Source organism: Vespa mandarinia, chromosome 7 (assembly GCF_050613455.1).
Source record: "Vespa mandarinia isolate Hongniang chromosome 7, ASM5061345v1, whole genome shotgun sequence".
Classification (NCBI taxonomy): Eukaryota; Metazoa; Arthropoda; class Insecta; order Hymenoptera; family Vespidae; genus Vespa; species Vespa mandarinia.
In genome coordinates, this window is record NC_140816.1 from 335,001 (window position 1) to 355,000 (window position 20,000).

A 20,000-nucleotide genomic window follows, 5' to 3' on the forward strand; every position below is an offset into this window, starting at 1 on the left:
AAGATAGAAAGAGAAACAAGAACGACGAGAGCTCTGCCAAAATCCTTTAGCATCTATGAGAGAACGAGAGAACGAGAGAGAGAGAGAGAGAGAGAGAGAGAGAGAGAGAGAGAAAGAGAAAGAGGGAAAGAGAGAATCGTGAGTTAGCAAAGTTCGATCGGTCAGACTTTGGTGGAAAAGAGGGAAAGATCGACGAAGGACTTTCGCGAATAAGCGAAATTCTTTGGGTAGGTTCGAAGAAACGTCGAAGACTCGCCCTTTCGAGTGGACGAGAGTGGTGCAACTGAAGGATAAGAAGAGAGAAAGATGGAGAATCGAATTTATCGTTGTAGATGACTGCTCTTTAAAGTAAAAGAATATCCTAAGAATCGATGAAGTGTAGTAGCTAACTAATTAACGACAGCGAACGAAGGTAGCTGATAATGTTAATGTAAATATGATGGAACGATAGGGCACTATATAAAGTTATTAAACGTATAATTAAGGACCGATAAAAAATCCCGGAATTTATTCTGTTCATTTTTAGACATTGCAAATTATAGGAATATTGAATAAAAATGAATGTGAGGGTGGGGATGAGTGAAAAAGTTGGATTAAAACAGAAGCCATTTAGGAAGAAAATTTAATTGTGAGAGAAAAAGAGAGAAAGAGAAAGAGAGAGAGAGAGAGAGAGAGAGAAAAGAGAGCAAAATAGAGCGAGAAAGAGAGAGAGAGAGAGAGAGAGAGAGAAAAGAGAGCAAAATAGAGCGAGAAAGAGAGAGAGAGAGAGAGAGAGAGAGAGAAAAGAGAGCAAAATAGAGCGAGAAAGAGAGAAAGAGAGAGAAAGAAAAAGAGGCGAAACTATTAGATAGAACAAATTACATGGTCATACATAGTAAGAAAAAAAACAAAAGAAAAGAAAAAAATCTAGAAAGAGAGAGAGAGAGAGAGAGAAAAAGAGAGAAAAGCCCAAAGAAAGAAGATACAACAAAAGACATGATGTGTAAGGTAATAAAATCAAATGAGAAATAAGACGAGAAAGAGGAAAGGAAGGAAGGAAGGAAGGAAGGAAGGAAGAAAGAAAGAAAGAAAGAAAGAAAGAAAGAAAAAAGAAAAAAGAAATAAAGAAAGAGAGCAAACATGATAGAGAGAGAGAGGGGGAGAGAGAGAGAGACAAAGAAAGAGAGAGAGAGGGAGAAATAAAGAAATAAAGAAATAAAGAAATAAAGAAATAAAGAAAGGAAGAAACTAAGAAAGAAAGATGAGTAAAGGAGATAGAAATGGAAAGTAGTGGTGGGGATAGACGAAGGGGTGCGAATAGTGGTGGGTTCGGCACTGCGCGCCGCCTGAGCTTGAGAGAGAGAGGGGGGTGGTGGGGGATGGAGCAGCTAGGGTAGCCGGAGCTCGAGTGCGAGCCCGCGGTACCTACACGCCGGGTCTGGGTTTGGCCGGGTCGGGTGCTGCGCAGGCATAGCGGAGTGGAGCAAGAGCAAGAGCAGAAGCAGAGGCAGTGCCAGTGCCAGTGCCAGTGGTAGAGCCGAATCCAGAAAGAGAGCCAGTACCATCGGCAGCTGTAGTGGCGTCAAGAGTGAGCCGTGCACCAGCCACGCCGCTCTAAACGCATTCGCTGAATTACGAGTTGACGTTACGAATCGTTTCCCTTCGATTTAAGGAGATCTATGTGACAGATAGATAGATAGATAGAGAGATAGAGTGAGATAGAGAGATAGAGAGAGGGAGAGGGATAGAGAGATAAAGATAGAAAGAAGAAGAGGAAGAAGAAGTAGAAAGAAACAGAAAGAGAAGAAGAGAGAAGAGAGAGAAAGAGGAAGAGAGTGAGAGAGAGAAAGAGAGAGTTATATGTACATATAGACAGAGTTAAATATAGGAGTATAGACAAAGGATCAAAGCAGCGAGTACACGAGATATATCTCAACATCCAGCTCGCGAGGCACCCCTTGAACCACCCCCAAAGCGTTTCCCCTTTTGCTCCACCCCTCTTCGAGCCGACTCCTCGCTTTGGACTACCCTCCTTCTCTCCCCCAACTTTCCTTCCTTCCTTCCTGCCTGCCTGCCTGCTGCCTGCCTGCCTATCTATCTATCTATCTATCTATCTATCTATCTATCTATCTATCTGACTATCTATCTATCTATCTATCTATCTATCTATCTATCTATCTATCTATCTATCTATCTATCTATCTACCTATCTATCTATCTGTCTGTCTATCTATCTATCTATCTATTTATCTATCTATCTATATATCTATCTATTTATCTATCTATCTATTTATCTATTTATCTATCTGGCTATCTATCTATCTATCTATCTATCTCCTTCTCCCTTTATTTCTTTCTTATCCTTTCCTTTCAATCGTTTCTTAAGTTCCAAGTTTCATATCACATATATATAAATAATAATAAACTAAAGCGAACTTTGTTCGTCGTGTTCAATAGAGAATTAGAAATTGAGAGTGAAACGAAAAGTACTTATCATCGGGAATCGCTTTGTGAATGATTGTCGAATTGTTTTAATATTCTATCGAGGATAGATAGAACGAAGATAACCGAAGAGTGAGAAAACGAACATATCGTTATTATTATTTGTGATCTGTTCGATTTTTTTATAAGTGTTTTCATATTATAACGTACAGTGGAACTTACATACACAAATGTGAGAACTGTGAGAAAAGCTTTTGACTTGTCGTTGTCCAGCAGGAAGATCAACAAAGTTGCATACCCGGTTGTCAAGCGAGTGCTAACTACTTCGGTGAACTATTCTATGACTGGTATTTGTATTTGTGGAGAATCTCCTGATACCTGATTGGTGGTGCGAACGTGGTTGGTACACATAAGCGAGGCGTTCAACGTGGCCGATCATTGGACATGTAAGTAAACTTGTTACTAGTTGATCGAAATTGATGTTAGGATGTCTTACAAGTTCAAATACTCGTTCTCGTACGCGTTAACGTACCGATCGTTAAACGAACAAAAGCGGGATAGCCGTGGGGGAACAGGGGGGACAGAAGGAGGTAGAGGTGGTGGAAGAGGAAGAAGAGGAGGAGGAGGAGGAGGAGGAGGAGAAACGCTTTTGGCAAGCGTTAATTTTCACGTCGTCGCGAAACTTATTTTACGTTTTCGATCGATCGAATACGTTAGTCCATAAGCTTTATATCAACGTTATAAAAATCGATAATAATAGAATTCATAACGGAACGATTCTATCGCCTCGACCGGAAAAGATAAAATTCGGTTAAACCTCCGGTAGGACTGACCAATGAAATATCTTGATTCCAGATAGAGATAATGGATGCCGAATTTACATTTCAGAACTCACGGACGCGTGATTAGGATCGTCAAAATTAGTTAACGTCCGACGCTTCTGAATATTCGATTATCATACCTCTCGCGTTATTATCCGTAGAACTTATTGAATTAAGAAGAGGGGGAGGATGGATGGATGGATGGATGGATGGTTAGTTGGTTGGATGGATGGATGGATGGATGGATGAAAGGGGCGATGAGAGGGGGAAGATGATATCCGTTTAATATCAACGTCTTCGTCCACCACCGGACGAGAATTTTTCACGAAATAATTGCAAAAGAGCTTGACGTGCAAAGAGCCGTTATCCTAATCTAATTATCTAATTTAATCCAGCCTGTCTACTGTAGCACCTCCAACCCCTTTTCTCCTCCTCCTTTCACATCTACCTACCGACTAGCTTCGGTAGCAAGCTAGCTCTTAACTATTACCATTTGTAATTATCCTGTTAAGCATACACCTGGCTAATTTGTCTATTTTGCATACGTAAACGTTACAGTCTCTCAAGATCAAAGTATTCTTCAAAGGTCTAACGACAAATACATTTTTTCATGGCGATACTAAATCTCGTTGATAATGTGGAAACGTACAAACGTTTATTAATATCTAAAGATGACAAACAAAAAAAAAAGATATATAATAAACCCTTCTTCAATTGGTAAAGTAGGATAGAGTAAGATAGAATAGGATAGGATAGAGTAGGATAGAGTAGGGTAGGTTACTACGTTACTACTTCTTTCGGAAAGAAAATCCGGTTGAAACCATTTCGTCAGGACGGAAGTGGACGAAGATCGATTTGTTTGGCGGATCCGACGTGGCACGATGCTGACGGGGTTAGAACACGCGAGTAAACATACTATAGGACGGATGGACGGGTTGTGTTGCACGAGGCCAAGAGTTGCTTTCGTCGACTTTCTTCTTTCTAGAAGTTTTGTGTCTGTTTCTCTCTTACATACATACACACATACACACATTTTGTTTCTATCTCTCTGTTTCTCTCTCTTTCTCTCTCTTTCTCTCTCTCTCTCTATCTATCTATCTATCTATCTATCTATCTATCTATCTATCTACCTATCTATCTATCTCTATCTCTGTATTTCTCTTTCTGTGCGTATCTGTGTGTGTGTGTGTATGTGCGTGTAGAGGGTCGAAGAAGAAAGGTGCACGCGGGGTGGTTGCTGCCGGTGAGGCCGGGATTGGCTCCAGGGAAAGAGCTCGATGTAATCGGCCGAGTTTCCTCGAGCTCGAAAGTGCCGGGGAGATGCCAACGAAGAGGTGGAGGAAATGGTGCTAGTAGTTGTGGAGAGAAGGGTAGTGAAAGAGAGAAAGAAAGAAAGAAATGAAGAGAGAGGGAGAGAGAGGGAGAGAGAGGGAGAGAGAGAGAGAGAGAGAAAGAAAGAGAGAGAGAAAGAGGTTCAGGGGATAGAGGTGGTAACAACGGTTTCGCGAGTTTTAAGTGTACGAAAGAGAGGGAGAGAGAGAGAGAAAGAGAGAGAGAGAGAGAGAGAGAAGGGAGTTTCGAGATTTCGAAACGCACCGTAAATCCGTCGCACTTGAACAAGCCTCCACGAACATCGGCCACGTATTATTTACTTTTACGTCCCTGTTCACTATTATAATAATCGCTTGTAATTTTCGCGCGTTTCTTTATTTTTATCTAAAAGTTCGAAGAGATGGCAGCAATGGTGACGACGAGGACGATGACGAGGACGACAACGATGCTTGAACAAACGAACGAAATAAAATTTTCAAACAAATTATATTTTCGAGTATAAGATGAAGGGTAAGGAGATAGAGGTTGAACGTTCGGGTTTATTGTACTTCATGAATTTACTGTATTGTTCGAACTTATAAGGAGCTGTCGTAAAATGTAATAAAGAGAAATAAATAAGATGGAGAAGATTTATTCTTCTTTTTTTTCTTTTCTTTTTTTTTTGTCTCGATTCCAAGATAAAGAATTTATTGATTTTTAATCAATAAAATTATTGATTTTTTGTTTTGTATATCGTTAAGAGATAATCGATTGATCCAAAGTTTTTATTATATTATTTATAGTTAAGAAACGGTCTACTTTTTCTTTAGTTCTTTTTTCTTTCTTTCTCTTTTATTTTGCTTGTTTTTTCTTGGGATAGTATAAAGGAGAACGTCTCGAATACGTTTGTTTAAAAGCGTAAACATGACCTTGAGATGCAAGTTTTGTTTCTCGACAGCAAACGATTTCTTTCACGTAAGATTTTTCGAAGATGTATACATACATATGTACATACATATATTATATTTTCATTAGATCAAGTACCCAAATCTAAAAGGTATACCGTCAAATTGTTAAACAACAACGAAAGCGAATGTATTTGTTAGAAAAGTCTGAAAAGAAGAGAAAAAGAAACCCGCGCGGCTTGCGGTGACGATACATTTTCGAGAGCATAGGTAGAGTGGGAAAGAGTAAAAAAATAAAAATAAAAAATAAAAGAATAATTAAAAAAAACAAGAAAAATATATAAAACGCAAAAAAAGCAATAGAGGAGTTGGTTGCTTTGACTTCAAAGTAGTAAAGTGTCTTTCTTCTGTCTCTTTGTCGTGTTCACCGATAAATTATTAGCTCGTAAAAGAAAAAAAAAAGTAAAAAGAAAAATCAAAGGATCAACGGATCGCTCGAGAAGAGATAGAAGATACAGAGAGAGAAAGAGAGAGAAAGAGAGAAAGAGAGAGAAAGAGAAAGAAAGAGAGAAAGAGAGAGAGAGAGAGAGAGAGAGAGAGAGAGAGGGAGAAAGAGCGCCAATGTGCGCAATGAAAAAAAAAAAAATAAAAAAAAGGGAAGTTTTGCCTTTTAAAGCGAACTCCCATTGAAGGAAATGAGCGACGATCCGTTGGGAGTCGCGCTGAAAAGTGCGATTACGATCTTCTGCGTTCCATCTTTTTTCTTTTTTTATTTCTCTTTGTCTCTTCTCGCGCATCGTCTCTTTCTATCTTTGTTAAACGACCCCAAACTTTTGCTATCGTACCTACTTTTTTTTTTCCTTTATTTTCTTTTTCTTTCTTTTTTTTTTTTTGTAAGATAGCCAGCATAAAAAAATATTATTTCGAGATATCACAATACACGTGTGCACGCCTGCGCGCATACATACACACACATATACATATCTACATATGAAAGAAATTTTTTTAAAAATATAAATATAATACGTGATATTGTGTAGAAGTGTATGAAAAAAAAGAAGTAAAGAGAAAAGAAAAATATATGTATATAAAAATTTCGTTTAAAACATTTCGGTAACTGATTGTGAGATATTTAATAAAAACATTTCAATTGGTTTTTGTATGTTCGCGTAAAAGTACAGACACGTAATAATGTTTTATCTTCAATTCTCCAAATGCAGTCGTTGGTGATTACTACTTATCAGGATGTAAATTCGGCTAAATTTTTCTGCCAACATGCAGGCATACATACAAAAATATATATATATATATATGTATATACAGAGTGCGATCGTCCAACTGTCTAATTAGACCGGTTCCATCAACGTTTTAAACGCCTTCAATTTGTCAAATTTACCGCAGTCTGATGTTACTCAAAGCTATAATTTACGATGGTGTATTTACGAGTCGCTAGTACCGAATTGAGGTAAATGTAAACTTGGAAAATCGTTCGGTCGAATCTTTCCAGTCGAAAAAGCATTGATCAATTCGTTTTTCTTTGCGTTCTCTTTTTCATTTTCCTTTTTTATTACTTTTTTGTTTTTGCTTTATTTTGTTTTGTCTTTCCATTTCAATGAATTTGAGATTTCATACTTTCGTATTGGAATGTCTACGTTGTTCTTCGATATGAATAAAAATAACATAAAATATACATATCGACGAAACGATTGATTAACGTTTAGATAAAAATATTCGAAACAAGAAGAGAGAAAGAGAGGGAGAGAGAGAGAGAGAGAAAGAAATTGAGATAGCTAGAGAAAAAAAGAAAATAGAAAAAAGAGCAAAAGGAGAGGAAAAAAATTAAAGAAAAAAGAAAGAGAAATCGTCAGATGCAAATCCTCCTTTTACGTCGTAATCCAGGATGTCGTAATTTGATATTCCGCATCCGAACGGCTACGAGACGTATGTAACAAGTTCAAGCCCTTTTCAACCTCCAATCCTTCTTTTCTTCTTTCTTTCTTTCTTTCTTTCTCATTCTTTCTCTCTCTCTCTCTCTCTCACGTTCTCTTTTCTTCTTTTTCTTTATCCATCGTAACGCGAGGCATTCTAATCACGAGCCGTGACGTTTTATCATGGACTTCGAATTTTCCAACGGAAAGAAGAGGGCAAAAAGGGGATAGAAAGTATGGGTGGTGGATGTGGATGTGGAGAGGGAGGGTTAGAGAAGTAGATTCGAAACTTGAAATTTGTTTCTCGGACGTGCCCGAGTGCCACGGCGAATCGAAGCGTACTACGAGTCCGAGCGATCTTCTACAGTTACACACGCAAACAAAACATACATATATACACAGACACTAACACACACACACACACAGACGTACGGACATCTTCATCCTCTTTATAGATATACATTTGTGTGTGTGCACGTATGTATGCATATACATACGATATATATGTATGTGTGTATGTACATGCATATAGATCACAAACTCCATATCGTTTTTCGACTTTACGATCGACTTTGAGAAAGAGGAAAATGAGAGATAGAGAGAAGTAGAGAGAGAGTGGTGTGTATATATATATGTCTATGTGTAAGAAAGAGATAGAGAGAGAGAGAGAGAGAGAGAGAGAGAGAGAGAGAGAGAGAGAGAGAGGGAAAGAGAGAGCGACAAAGAAAGAAAGAAAAGGAAAGGGTGATACGTAAGTTTCTTTCTCTCTCTCTCTCTCTCTCTCTCTCTCTCTCTCTCTCTCTCTCTATTTCTCTCTCCTTCTCTTTCTCTTTTTATCTGACACACTATCTTAAACAGCTATTCGCTACTTAATTACAACGAATCCTTCGTGTTCTCTAAATTACGCCTTCGAACAACTAGGAAGGGAAAACGTTGTTCGGAAGGTAAAAGAATCGGATTTTCGAGATAGAGATAAAGATAGAGATAGAGATAGAGAGATAGATAGAAAGAGAGAGAGGGAAAGAGAGAAAGAGAGGGTAGCAGGGATAGAGGTTAGAAGAGAGAAAGGGAGGAAGGGAAGATCGCGGAACAAATCTCACGAGTTTACGACGAGAGTAATGTAACTTCGACCGACTCATTAAGGCGACAATTTAAAGTTCCACCAAAGTTAGGTCGAATAAATGGCGATGCGAGGGCGACTCGACGAGCCGAAGTCACACGCGAGAGAGACGCCGATGCGCGAAAACGTTTTCAAGCGGATTGAACGTGAGAAGCCAACGGAAGTGAAGTGTGTAAGGGGGAGAGGAAGGGAGAGAGAGAGAGAGAGAGAGAGAGAGAGAAAGGATCGATCGATCGCGTAGGGTACTGCTACCCTTCGTGTTACACTCCGATCGTTCGTTTCAACCCTCTCTCGCTCTTATTCAAACCCCTTTTAATTCCTATTCAGTTTCATCCTTTTTCAACATGAACGTTCGACGACATTTTTCGGGAACCATCGATTATGTATATGAAAGGAAAAGAGAAAGAGAGAAGGAGATATATATATAGAAAGAAAGATAGATAGGTAAAGAGAGAGAGAGTGAAAGAGAAAGAGAGAGAAGTTAAGACTCACGAATCGATTTTTCGAATGAGCTGGATTAAAACGTCGTGGATCCTTCTCGGAAGCAACGAATTTTCATCCTTAAGCTTTTAATTCCTCATCCTCGTGGTGTAAAAAAGAAAAAAGAAAGAAAGAAAGAAGGAAAAAAAGGAAAAAGAGAAGATGAGAATGGAGATTACGATGAGACACTTGGTAAAAACGTGAGGTCGTTTTTAAGAAAACAGGTTTGTTTGCGTTAAATCGTTGATTCCGTTCTTGCATTAATAAACGTTTCGCTTATAATTTGTATTTAGGTTACGTCCTTTTTTCTTTTTGTTTTTCTCTTTTCTTTTTTTTACGTTTCGATGATCCTTCTACATTGGATATCTTACGTTGATGTTACGTCCCTGTCTAACTTCTCTCTCTCTCTCTCTCTCTCTCTCTCTTTCTCTTTTCCATTTTCTTTTCTCTTTCTCAAACGTTTTGATGCTTTTCTTTTTATATCGTACAGCCGAATTCAGCCGATTGTTTCGGTTCGTTCGACGATATATATATATATTATATATACGTTTGTATGTATTTAATATACGTTTGTATGTATGTAATATACGTTTGTATAAATGCCGTTTGGAAATATTTAAGTTTTAAATCGATAAGAAAGAAAGAGAAAAAGAAAAAAGAAAAGGAGAAAGAAATTTATAAGTGATAATCATAAATGTTCGCAAGAGATATAAGAGATTCATGAAAAACTTTGTTCTTTTACTTGTATCGAGGATTTTTAAGAAACGTATAACTTTCTTCTCAGTGTATTATATAAAATGCTTTTCATGATTCAGCCTCGCGAAGAGAATGTACGATATCTACCTTACGTTTTTCTATTAAATCAAATTTTCCAAGTGGCTTCGTCCATCTTGCATGACTCGATATGATTTGAATGGTGAAGGAAAACATTATGGAAAAGTGAAATAAAAACAAAAAAAAATATATATATATACACAAATATCTATATATATATATATGTGTGTGTGTGTATATATATGATAAAGATAACTACACGGCAGAACTTTAACAAAGGATTTTTCATATGTAGAAAAGAAGAAAAAAAATTGCACAGACTTTATCAACATGATTCTTGGGAAATATATTTAATTTCTTAGTTAGAACAAATTCAAATACGATCTTAGTACATTTCAATTATATTCATTTTATTTATCGGTATTAAATCCGATAACACTAGTTAAATTATGTTCGAATACGTAACCATGTCTGCTTGAATCTTTTGTTCTAATGAATTATCTTTAACATTCGCAAAATGGATTACCATATTCACAATCATAAATAAGGCATATTTTGGAACATTCTCGTAATTTAATGGAGACGACGAGGTGAAATAATGTATTCAACCAGGAAATGGACATTTCGAAAATTCCTACGTTATAAGGAAATGTCAACCGAGTTTATCATAATTCCAGGAAATGAACATAACTCGAGTACATGAAGATCATACTTGAAAGTCTCATAACTTGGAAATTAATTTCCGTATTCATTCTGATAGAATTTAAGTTTTTTCTTCTCAATCTATGAAAAATCTATGTTTAAGTAGATTTACATGTAAATCTATATATGTAATATAAATAATATAAGAAAATATACATACATATATTTGTTATAAATAATAATAATTAGATATAATAATAAATTTAAATATCATAATACTATCTAATAAGATTATGAATGAAATAAAGAAAAGAAGAAAAAAGTTCGTTCTTCGATCGATTTAACTGATTATTGCTAATGTTGTGTCTGTTTTTTATAATTATTATTTAAAATTAACTTTAAACACAACCTCGGAATACAAAAGGATAATAAAAAAGAAAAAACAAAAAAAAAGAGAAAAGAAAGAAAGAAAGAAAGAAAGAAAAAAAGAAAAGAAGGACGTGCTCATCGGTATCTAGACGCTCATTCGTTGAACGAAACGGAGAACAATGGGGTGGTGGAGGAACCAACGGGGAAAGTTTTTCTCGAAATCTGCATTTCTTGTCGCGAGTATCACGCAGAAAAAAGAAAGAGAGAGAAACAGAGAGAGAAAGAGACGAAAAAATGGTGGGGAATAAAGGGGGAGGGACGTATGGGTGATGGTGGTGGTGATGGTGGTAGTCGACGGGCGAGCGAGGCAAGTGGGATCGAGGAAGAGGAGTGAGTGGAGGAAGAGGGACGTAGAGAGAGGGTGTTGAAGAAGAAGAAGAGAACGCACGACGGAAACAAAACGTTCGCGTTTACGTGAGAAGTAAATGTGTAAGTGAACATTATGGAGAGGGGAAAGGAACGGTGGGGGTATTGGTAGTGGTGGTGTGGTGGTGGTTATGTAGTAGTGGTGATAGTGATGATGGTGGTGGTGGTGATGGTAGTGGTGATGTCAGTGGTAGGGGAATCGTGGTTTCAATAGAAGTTTTTCCTAGTGGAGAAAACAAGGCGGCGGACTAATGGTAGCTTATACTACTTACTGCCGACGGCCACGTTCTCTCGCCCTATTAAAACGCGCTGGATATGTAAGCCTTGAACAGACTTCTCTCTCTCTCTCTCTCTCTCTCTCTCTCTCTCTCTCTCTCTCTTTCTCTCTTTTGTCTTTTTTCTTTTTCCTTCGTATATATATATATATATATATATATATATATATATATATATATATACATACATATATATATATATGTATATGTATATACTTTTCCATTTTCTTCCTTCTTTCTGTTACCTCCCCTCCCTCTCTTTTCTTTCCCCCTCTCGGCTACCGTCCTAGAGATCCTCGAAAGTTTCTGATAATTTAATTAATACCCTTCGAGGTTTTTTATACGCTTCGTTGAATTTTTGTAACATTCGTTTAAAGGACGTGATAGAGAGAGAGGGAGAGAATGAGAGATAGATAGATAGATAAAGAGAGGGAGAGAGACAAATAGACGAAGGAAGGAAAGAAGAAGAGAGAGAGAGAGAGAGAGAAAGAGAGAGAAGGAATGAATTTTAGTCATTTGAGGATGAAATTCGTAAGAGTGCGTTTTTTCGAAGTTGCTAATTAAGCTGAAATGAAGGTCGATCCTTGCCGTTGACGTTTCTACTTTATTCACTTTACTAACTTCGATTTTAGCAAACGTTCTACCAATCGCTAGGAAAATGATGTCTCTTCGGTAAGGCAAATAATGTTGGTATCTCGGATCTTTCTGTAAATTATTTGGTAGGTACGATGAGATATTTTTCGCTTTCCTTTTTCCCTTTTTTTCTTTCCTTTTTCTTTTTTCTTTTGCTTTTATTTATTTTATTTCATTTAACTATTTCGTGAATATTCGTTCGTAAAGTAGTACTGGATCGATTTGAACGAACGTGGGTATAAGATTTTCCTTCTTTTTATTTTTCTTTCTTTTTCGTAGAGAATGAGATGCAAAAATATCTTACGATATCATTTTATTTCAAGCAAGTCAAATGGAAAGTAACGTTTCGATCGTTCGCAGCGCGTTGTATAAAGCTCAAGAAAGGAAATCGATTCGCCATGTACGAAGTTTCGGATGAAGAAATTTTTGAAAGATCGCTTCGCTAACGCCTCCGCATTACTAAAATGGCGGAATGCGTGGGTCTCTCCCTCTTTTCCTCTTTCTCATTCTCTCTTTCTCTCTTTCTCTGTATATATATACATATACATATATATGTATATATATATATGTGTATATATATACATACACCTAAATAGATATGCACATACGTGTGTCTGTGTGTAACTTTTCGAATAATACTTACCACAGTCATAGTACTGAAGTTGGAAACTACATAAAAGTTTGCTTATCCTTTATTAACGCTCGCTACACCGTATAACCGTTTAAAGTGGATACTTTAATATAATAATAAAGCATTCATTGTGTTCTCCTTGAGAACATATCACCGAAGTCTTCAGGCTTCTTCTCAGAACTTCGAAACGTTCGTCCGTTCGCTCAAAACTCTGTTCTACTGCCAAATGAATTTACCATAAATCAATACTTACATTTATTAAATGTGTTTCATCGTTTGTTTTTTCTTCTTCTTCTTCATTTTTGTCTTTTTTTCTTTTTTCATTTTCTTTGTTTCTCTTTCTCTCTCTTTCTCTCTCTCTCGTTACATTGGAACGATACGAATATAAAGAATTTCTTGTTAAATCTTTCACCTCGAACTCTTATATTTTTTGTAATTAACTATGCAATCAGCACTGATATTATTTGTTCATTTATATTCGAATAATTCATTTCGTGTAGAAATCAATATGAATGAAAATAATTCTTAGGACAAAGAAAAAAAAAGAATTAAGAAAGAAAAAAAATTGAAGGAAAATAAAAATGTACAAAAAAAAGTATATACCTATCTAGGAACGGTAAACATTGAAAAAAAAAAACAAAACAAAACAAAAACCATCAAAAAAAGATCAAAAAAAAAAAAAAAAAGAAAATGACAAAGATCAATCTCCCCTTTTCAAGTTTACTCATTCCCTTCTACTTTATCGATTCTCCGAGGCATACTTTTTCCAATCATCAACCTGATCAACCCTCTCGCAGTTTTCATTATCGGAGAACCCTCTCCATGTTTCCGTTCCCACGATAACAAACAGCTAGCCAAGAATCGATTCGTTAGTCCGTTAACGTAAAAGCGAGACTACCAAAAGGAATCCGTAAAATTTCGTTAGAGCTGATCTCGACCGATAAAACAGATTGTCGACGGTCCATCGGGCGATATCCTCGACCCCTTTTTTCATTCAATTAACAGAGAGCTCTAAGGACTCAGAGTTGGAGTTTAATCGGTAGTTTAACGGCCTTCCCTTAGAAAATAAATTATCCAATTGCACGGTGAGAGAAAACGATGGGAGTAGGGTTAGCTACGGTAGAATAGACCGACCGGCCGTTCGGGAGTTTGACCAGGGGCCTGGGGGTGTTGAGAGGAAGGATGGGGTTCGACGGAGGTTTGGGGTTTAGAGGTAACAGAAGGGTCAGTTAACCCCGCGGGGCGTTAATGCTCGCGGTAAATGCGCAACAAGGGAATACGCGGAAACACGTGTTTAGCCGCAAATCCTGAAGCGAACCGCAGCGCTCGGGCGCTTGCGTGCACGCGGGAGTTAGAACAGGAGGAAGTGTGTAAGCTTCCTCACTGAACAACGTCTCCTCTCTCTCTCTCTCTCTCTCTCTCTCTCTTTCTCTATCTATCCATCTATCTATTTCTCTCTCTCTCTCTCTTTCTTTCTCTCTCTTTTTCTCTCTTTCTCTCTCTTTCTCTCTCTTTCTCTCTCTTTTTCTCTCTTTCTCTCTCTATCTGTTTCTCTCTATCTCTCTCATTGTCCGATCTCACGTTTCTCTCTTGTCGAATCTGTCGATTCCAGAATAGGATTCGATTTCACGTATGTATACAGGCTTTTCCAAAATTGATGATACGAACATGCAAATAAATATCGATAAAAATATATCTGTATTGATATATACAATGAAAATGTCGTATTTCTTTTTTCATACAAAAGTCCAATACGTACGTCGATTAAATTTTTAACAAATTCTAAAAAAGAAATCTATTATACATACACACATATATATATATATATATATATGTATATAAAAAGAAATAAAAATAATAATAATCCCTTAAAAATAAATTATTAAAAATAAGACAAGTAATCGTTATAGATCTTATATCTGTTCGTTGTTTCCTTTATTATTTTTTCCAAAAAAAAAGGAACAGAGGAAAAAAAACGTTAACACATTCGTTTCTTCTAATTTTTCTGAGCATGTTATTTATTTTATTATATGAAAGTATCGATTTTGAATAAACCTGTGTACAGTCAAAGAAGAATCTTTCTTTATTACGTGACGCATAATCGAGCAATAGATAAAAAAGCTGTTCATTCGATTTCCTTCCGAATCATCTGGTATGTTGTTTTGTGATATCTCGTTATCTCAAACGATACGGAACACTTTTCTCTCCCTTTTTTCTCCCTTTTTCCTTTATATGGGGATGTATATATATATATATATATATATATTTTCTTAATCTAAGAAGTTCAAAGATAATGTACTTATGAGACAACAATAATGATTAGATGATATATTTAATTTGACTATCGTCAATTTTTATGCAATTCCAACGCAATTTCGTTTTTTCTTAATACGTATTTCATTGTCATTATAAAAATATTTATATTTGAAAAAGATATAACTATTATTATTACGTATTATGTATTACGTATTATTGTTATTATTATAATTATTATTATTATTATTATTATTATTATTATTATTATTATTATTATTATTATTATTATTATTATCATTATCATTGTATACGTGAGATAACAAATAATCGAAATAACGAACTCTATTCACGTTTGTAGGTACAATCGGAATCAAACACCTCGAAGAAAAAAAGTACATGCTCGTCCTAGTTTCTTGAATCACGACGTATCACAAAATCTAGCGAAGGTGGGAAGAATGGGCAGAGGGAGAGGATTGGGTGGTGGGGGAGAGTGGGTGAGGGTCGGAGTGGGGAGTAAAATACTTTTGAATAGCGTCTGTAATGGAAATAGTACCAATATCATCAACGTCCTTTACCTCGTTTCGTTACTCCCATCTTTCTCCTTCTACTCATTCTCTCTTTCTCTCTCTTTTTTTCTCTCTCTCTCTCTCTCTCTCTTTTTCTCGTTTTTTTCTTTTTTCTTTCTATTTTTTTTCCTGTATTCAATTGTAAAGCAGCCAGTCCCGTTCTCCTTTTCCTTCGGCCATTTGAAGCTTGCGTTCGCGCGAGCCTCCTACGGTCTTTCATGGCTAGCTATTATGCAAATGAAGTTTATCTAAAAATAGGGAAGAGTGTTAGAGAAGGAGCGCGATTATACATGGAATTTTCTCGGTCGGTCCTCGAGTGTAGTCAGTTGGTTGAAACTGGTAGAGGTGGTAGCTGGTAAAGTAGAGAAGGGGGTTAAGGGAGGTGGTTGGGTCGGTTGGAAGAAGGAACGAGGGTGGGAGCAGGAGCAGGAACATGTCGGTGGTGGGACGGAGTGAGATGCGACGGCAGGAGAGAGTTTCCAACGGGAAAACGAGGTCACGTAATTTTATCTATTCATCGTGTACGGAGATTCGAAAAATCAGAGAAAAATATACATACGAGACGATTCATCCGGATCGAAAATCTCGACGAGTCGATTCTTTCTGATTTGATAAAAATGTCCTCAATCTTTTGCGAGAAGGAAAGAAAGGACGCGATATCTCTTCATTGGTTTTTTCTTTTTTTTTTTCTTTTTTTTCGTTCAGAAAGATTTCAAATTACGCGAATAATTAAAGATAAATTGATAAAGATTGTCAGGATATTATAATATTAGATTTAATAAGAATATATAAAGAAATCAATCGTAAACGATCGTTATTGATGAAATTGATTTTTACGTTGATCGGAATATAAACGTCTATGATTCATGAGAGTTGATGTGAATTTTTTTATTATTTTTTTCTTCCCCTTTTTTTTTCTTGTTCAGAAAGATTTCAAAGCATACGAATAATTAATGGAGATAAATTGATAAAGGTTGTCACGATATTAAAATATCAAATTTAATTAGAATATATCAGAAATCGATCATAATGATCGTTAAAAAAAGAAATTTTTATGTGGATTAAAATAAAGTATATTATTCATAATAGTTTTTGTAAATTTCTTTTTCTTCTTTTCTTTTTTGTTCAAAAAGATTTCAAAATGCACGATTAATTGATAGAAATAAATTGATAAAAATTGTCACAATATTAAAATATCAAATTTAATAAGAATATATCAGAAATCAATCGTATTGATTGTCAAGGGGGGAGGAGTTGGGGAGAAAGAAAGAGAAATAAAATTTTTTATCGAAATCTCGTGTCGAAATAACACGATATGATTCGTATATAATTTATATAAATTTATTTTCATAAATATAATAAAATACAGTAAAAATTGTTACTCGTAAATAATTTCATTTGTTAATCTTTGTATACCTCAATTCAACCATTACGTACGATCGTATTGATATTTTTATATTTGTAAGGTTATTTTTGTAAGACAAAAAATTTTTCATCCTGATCTCTTAGGACCTATCGCGACTCTTCGGCCATCTAACTCGCTTTAGGTTCTTTGGTATTATGGTGAACTACAACAGATTCTCGTTTATATATCATATATATACACATAGTTTGACAGTTACGAGATCGATGGGAATGGAAAAGTATCGTAGACGGAACGCGGAAGAAATTATCAACGTAATGTGTAGTACGCATCCGTGACGGTAATAAATCATGACCGTTCGTGATGTTAGAAGTTCGAGAAAGTGAGAGAGTGAAAAAGAGAGAGAGAGAGAGAGAGTGAGATATATGTGTGTATGCGATAGAAAGAGAGGGTAATTCGACGATAATTCGACGAGTGAAAAGGAACTTTTGTTTGTTTCCAACGTTTCCAATTTTCTGTTCGGCGTGAAGGCTGTTGGCAATAGCGTTACAGAAAATGATCATAGGGTGGGTTAATGGTGAGGGTGGTGAGGTGAGGCTACGTGAGCGGCGCTCCCCTTCATTGGAATTAGATCTTCGAAAGCTCGATGAATAATGACACGAGGAATATCCATATTTTGGAGTTACTAGTAAGAGAGAGAGATAGATAGATAGATAGATAGATAGATAGAGAGAGAGAGAGAGAGAGAGAGAAAGATTGTATATGTGTGTATATGTATGTCGACGAGGAAATACAAAGTCCTCTCACGTTTCGGATAGCATAGAAACGAACGGAAGAATGTTGGAACAACTCGAGGAAACTCCTTCGAAGTATTCCATATTAAATTACAGGTGCGAGGCGTAAATCTTTGCCGAGTGAAAACTACTTTCTGTCTTTTTCTCTCTCTCTCTCTCTCTCTCTCTCTCTTTCTCTCTCTCTCTCTATCTTTTTTCTTTCTTACTTTCTTACGTTTCTCGAAAGTTTAGAGTTTTTAAGTTCGCTTGCAATTCGTATAATAAAGTCGAGCAACCTTTTGCACGATTCAAAAATCCATTGTGTTCGATGTGTATTTGTCTCTCTCACTCTCTTTCTCTCTCTCTTTCTCTCTCTCTCTCTCTCTCTCTCTCTCTCTGTGTGTGTGTCTCTGTGTATGTGTATTTGCGCATGCGTGTATGAATATGTGTGTGTCGTATAGTTTTAGAGAAACATTTTACGTAGATTTGTTCTTATTGGGGCAAAAATCCCTTTAAGACGTCTATCTTTTTAAAGATTGGTAGATGCGTTTTTGAAACACGACAGCGTGTTTGACGATGTGTTCAGAATGGAACAAAATTATAAGAATCGATTTCCGATAATATAATTACGTATAATTTAAACAAGAAACGTCTAATCAGCATTGAAGTTTCTTTCTTTATCATATGTTTCTTTCTTTATTATACGTTCCGATTAGTTTGTGTTTTTCTTATTTTTCAAATATATGTTCAAAGCAAAATATTTTAAAAACATTTAATATCATTTGTTTGTTCTATTCTCTAATGTTTCCAAAACGAGACGTACGAATATATTTCATAATTTGCTTCGAATCGTCGATATACTATTATTACTATTATTATTATTATTATTATTATTATTATTATTATTATTATTATTATTATTATTATTATTATTATTATTATTATTATTATTATTAAATAAATTAATTAATTTATTGGCTATTTTCAACGTCAAAACGTTGAACTATTAATATTATATAACGGAGTGAATGAATTCTCGTGAGTATAAAAAACGAAAAAAAGAAACAAAAAGTGCAGAAAAAAAGAACAAGAAATAAATAAAGAATGTGAAAAAGAAAAAAAGAGTAGGTATGTATCTATCTATGTACATAGATATGTAGTTATGTAGGTACATGTACGTACATATGTACATATATATATCTATCGACATAACGAACTAATAAAGTTAGTTCTCTCTCTCTCTCTCTCTCTCTCTCTATCTCTTGTCGTCGGCGAAACTTTCGACGATTAAACGTACTTACTTAAGTACTTAGAATCGTACGAGCAATCGTTTGGAATAAGAGAGAGATAGAGAGAGAGAAAGAGAGAGCAAGAGGGAAAGAGAAGGGGAGAAATAAAGATAGAAAGAAAAAACGAAAAAAGCAATGGCATTTTCACGCATCCCTGATTTCCTATATCACTAATTAATCGACTTAATTAATCGATTAATCGGTAATAACGAAGGTTTCCTCTCGATCGGTACAATTCCCATTTCTGTATCTATATATTGATATATATATATATATATATATATATATAGACATACTTCCCTTTCACTATTTTTCGTATCCTTTCTTCGATTTTTCCCCCTTTTACTCCTTTCCTCTCTCTTCTCTCTCTCTCTCTCTCTCTCTCTCTCTCTCTCTCTCTCTTTGTCTGTCTCCATTTAAAAAAGTGGTTATTCGTGTCATCGGAGAATAAGGAAAGGTAGCGTAGAGAGAGAGAGAGAGAGAAAAGTGTGTATAGATAGAGAAGGGGGTACAAAGGAAGGAGGAGTGATGAGTGGGTGGTGATAAAAGAGGAAGAAGATAGGTAAAAAATAAAAGCTACTAACTCGAGTGCTTTCATCGAGATTAGAATTTCAAAACGCCATCGATGAGAGTCGATGAGTGGGTGACATTTTTCGATTATTAATTTTTCCCCCTCTCTTTTACTTTTTTTCGTTGATTCTTTCACTCCTCTCTCACTCTCTCTTTCTCTTTTCCTCTTTCTCCCTTTCGTTCGATAAAGCGATTCGAGGGTTGAACTCATCTTTATTCATCGTCTCCCGCACGCGAGTACATTGTACATTAGCCACAAGCTATTAATTCACGTTTGACACTGGAAGACCGATGCTTTGAATACACCGTAAAAGAGAGAGAGAGAGAGAGAGAGAGAGAGAGAGAGAAAGAGAGAAAAGAGGAAAGAATAATGTTTTTTACGATGATTTCCATGATCGATTACCAACCGAATTATACTCGACATGTGTACCCTATCTTCTTTCACTG

The 20,000-nt window shown here is 35.9% G+C and overlaps 1 protein-coding gene across 1 annotated transcript in view; it reads left to right on the top strand.

The window, feature by feature from the left end:
* Positions 1-2,414: 2,414 nt before the first annotated feature.
* LOC118440430 (uncharacterized) overlaps positions 2,415-20,000 on the top strand; it is an 84,576-nt gene continuing 66,990 nt past the window's right edge. Inside the window, exon 1 of the mRNA XM_035863425.2 lies at positions 2,415-2,867. The gene's annotated coding sequence lies outside the window, so the exon portion shown is untranslated. The remainder of the gene's footprint in view (positions 2,868-20,000) is intronic.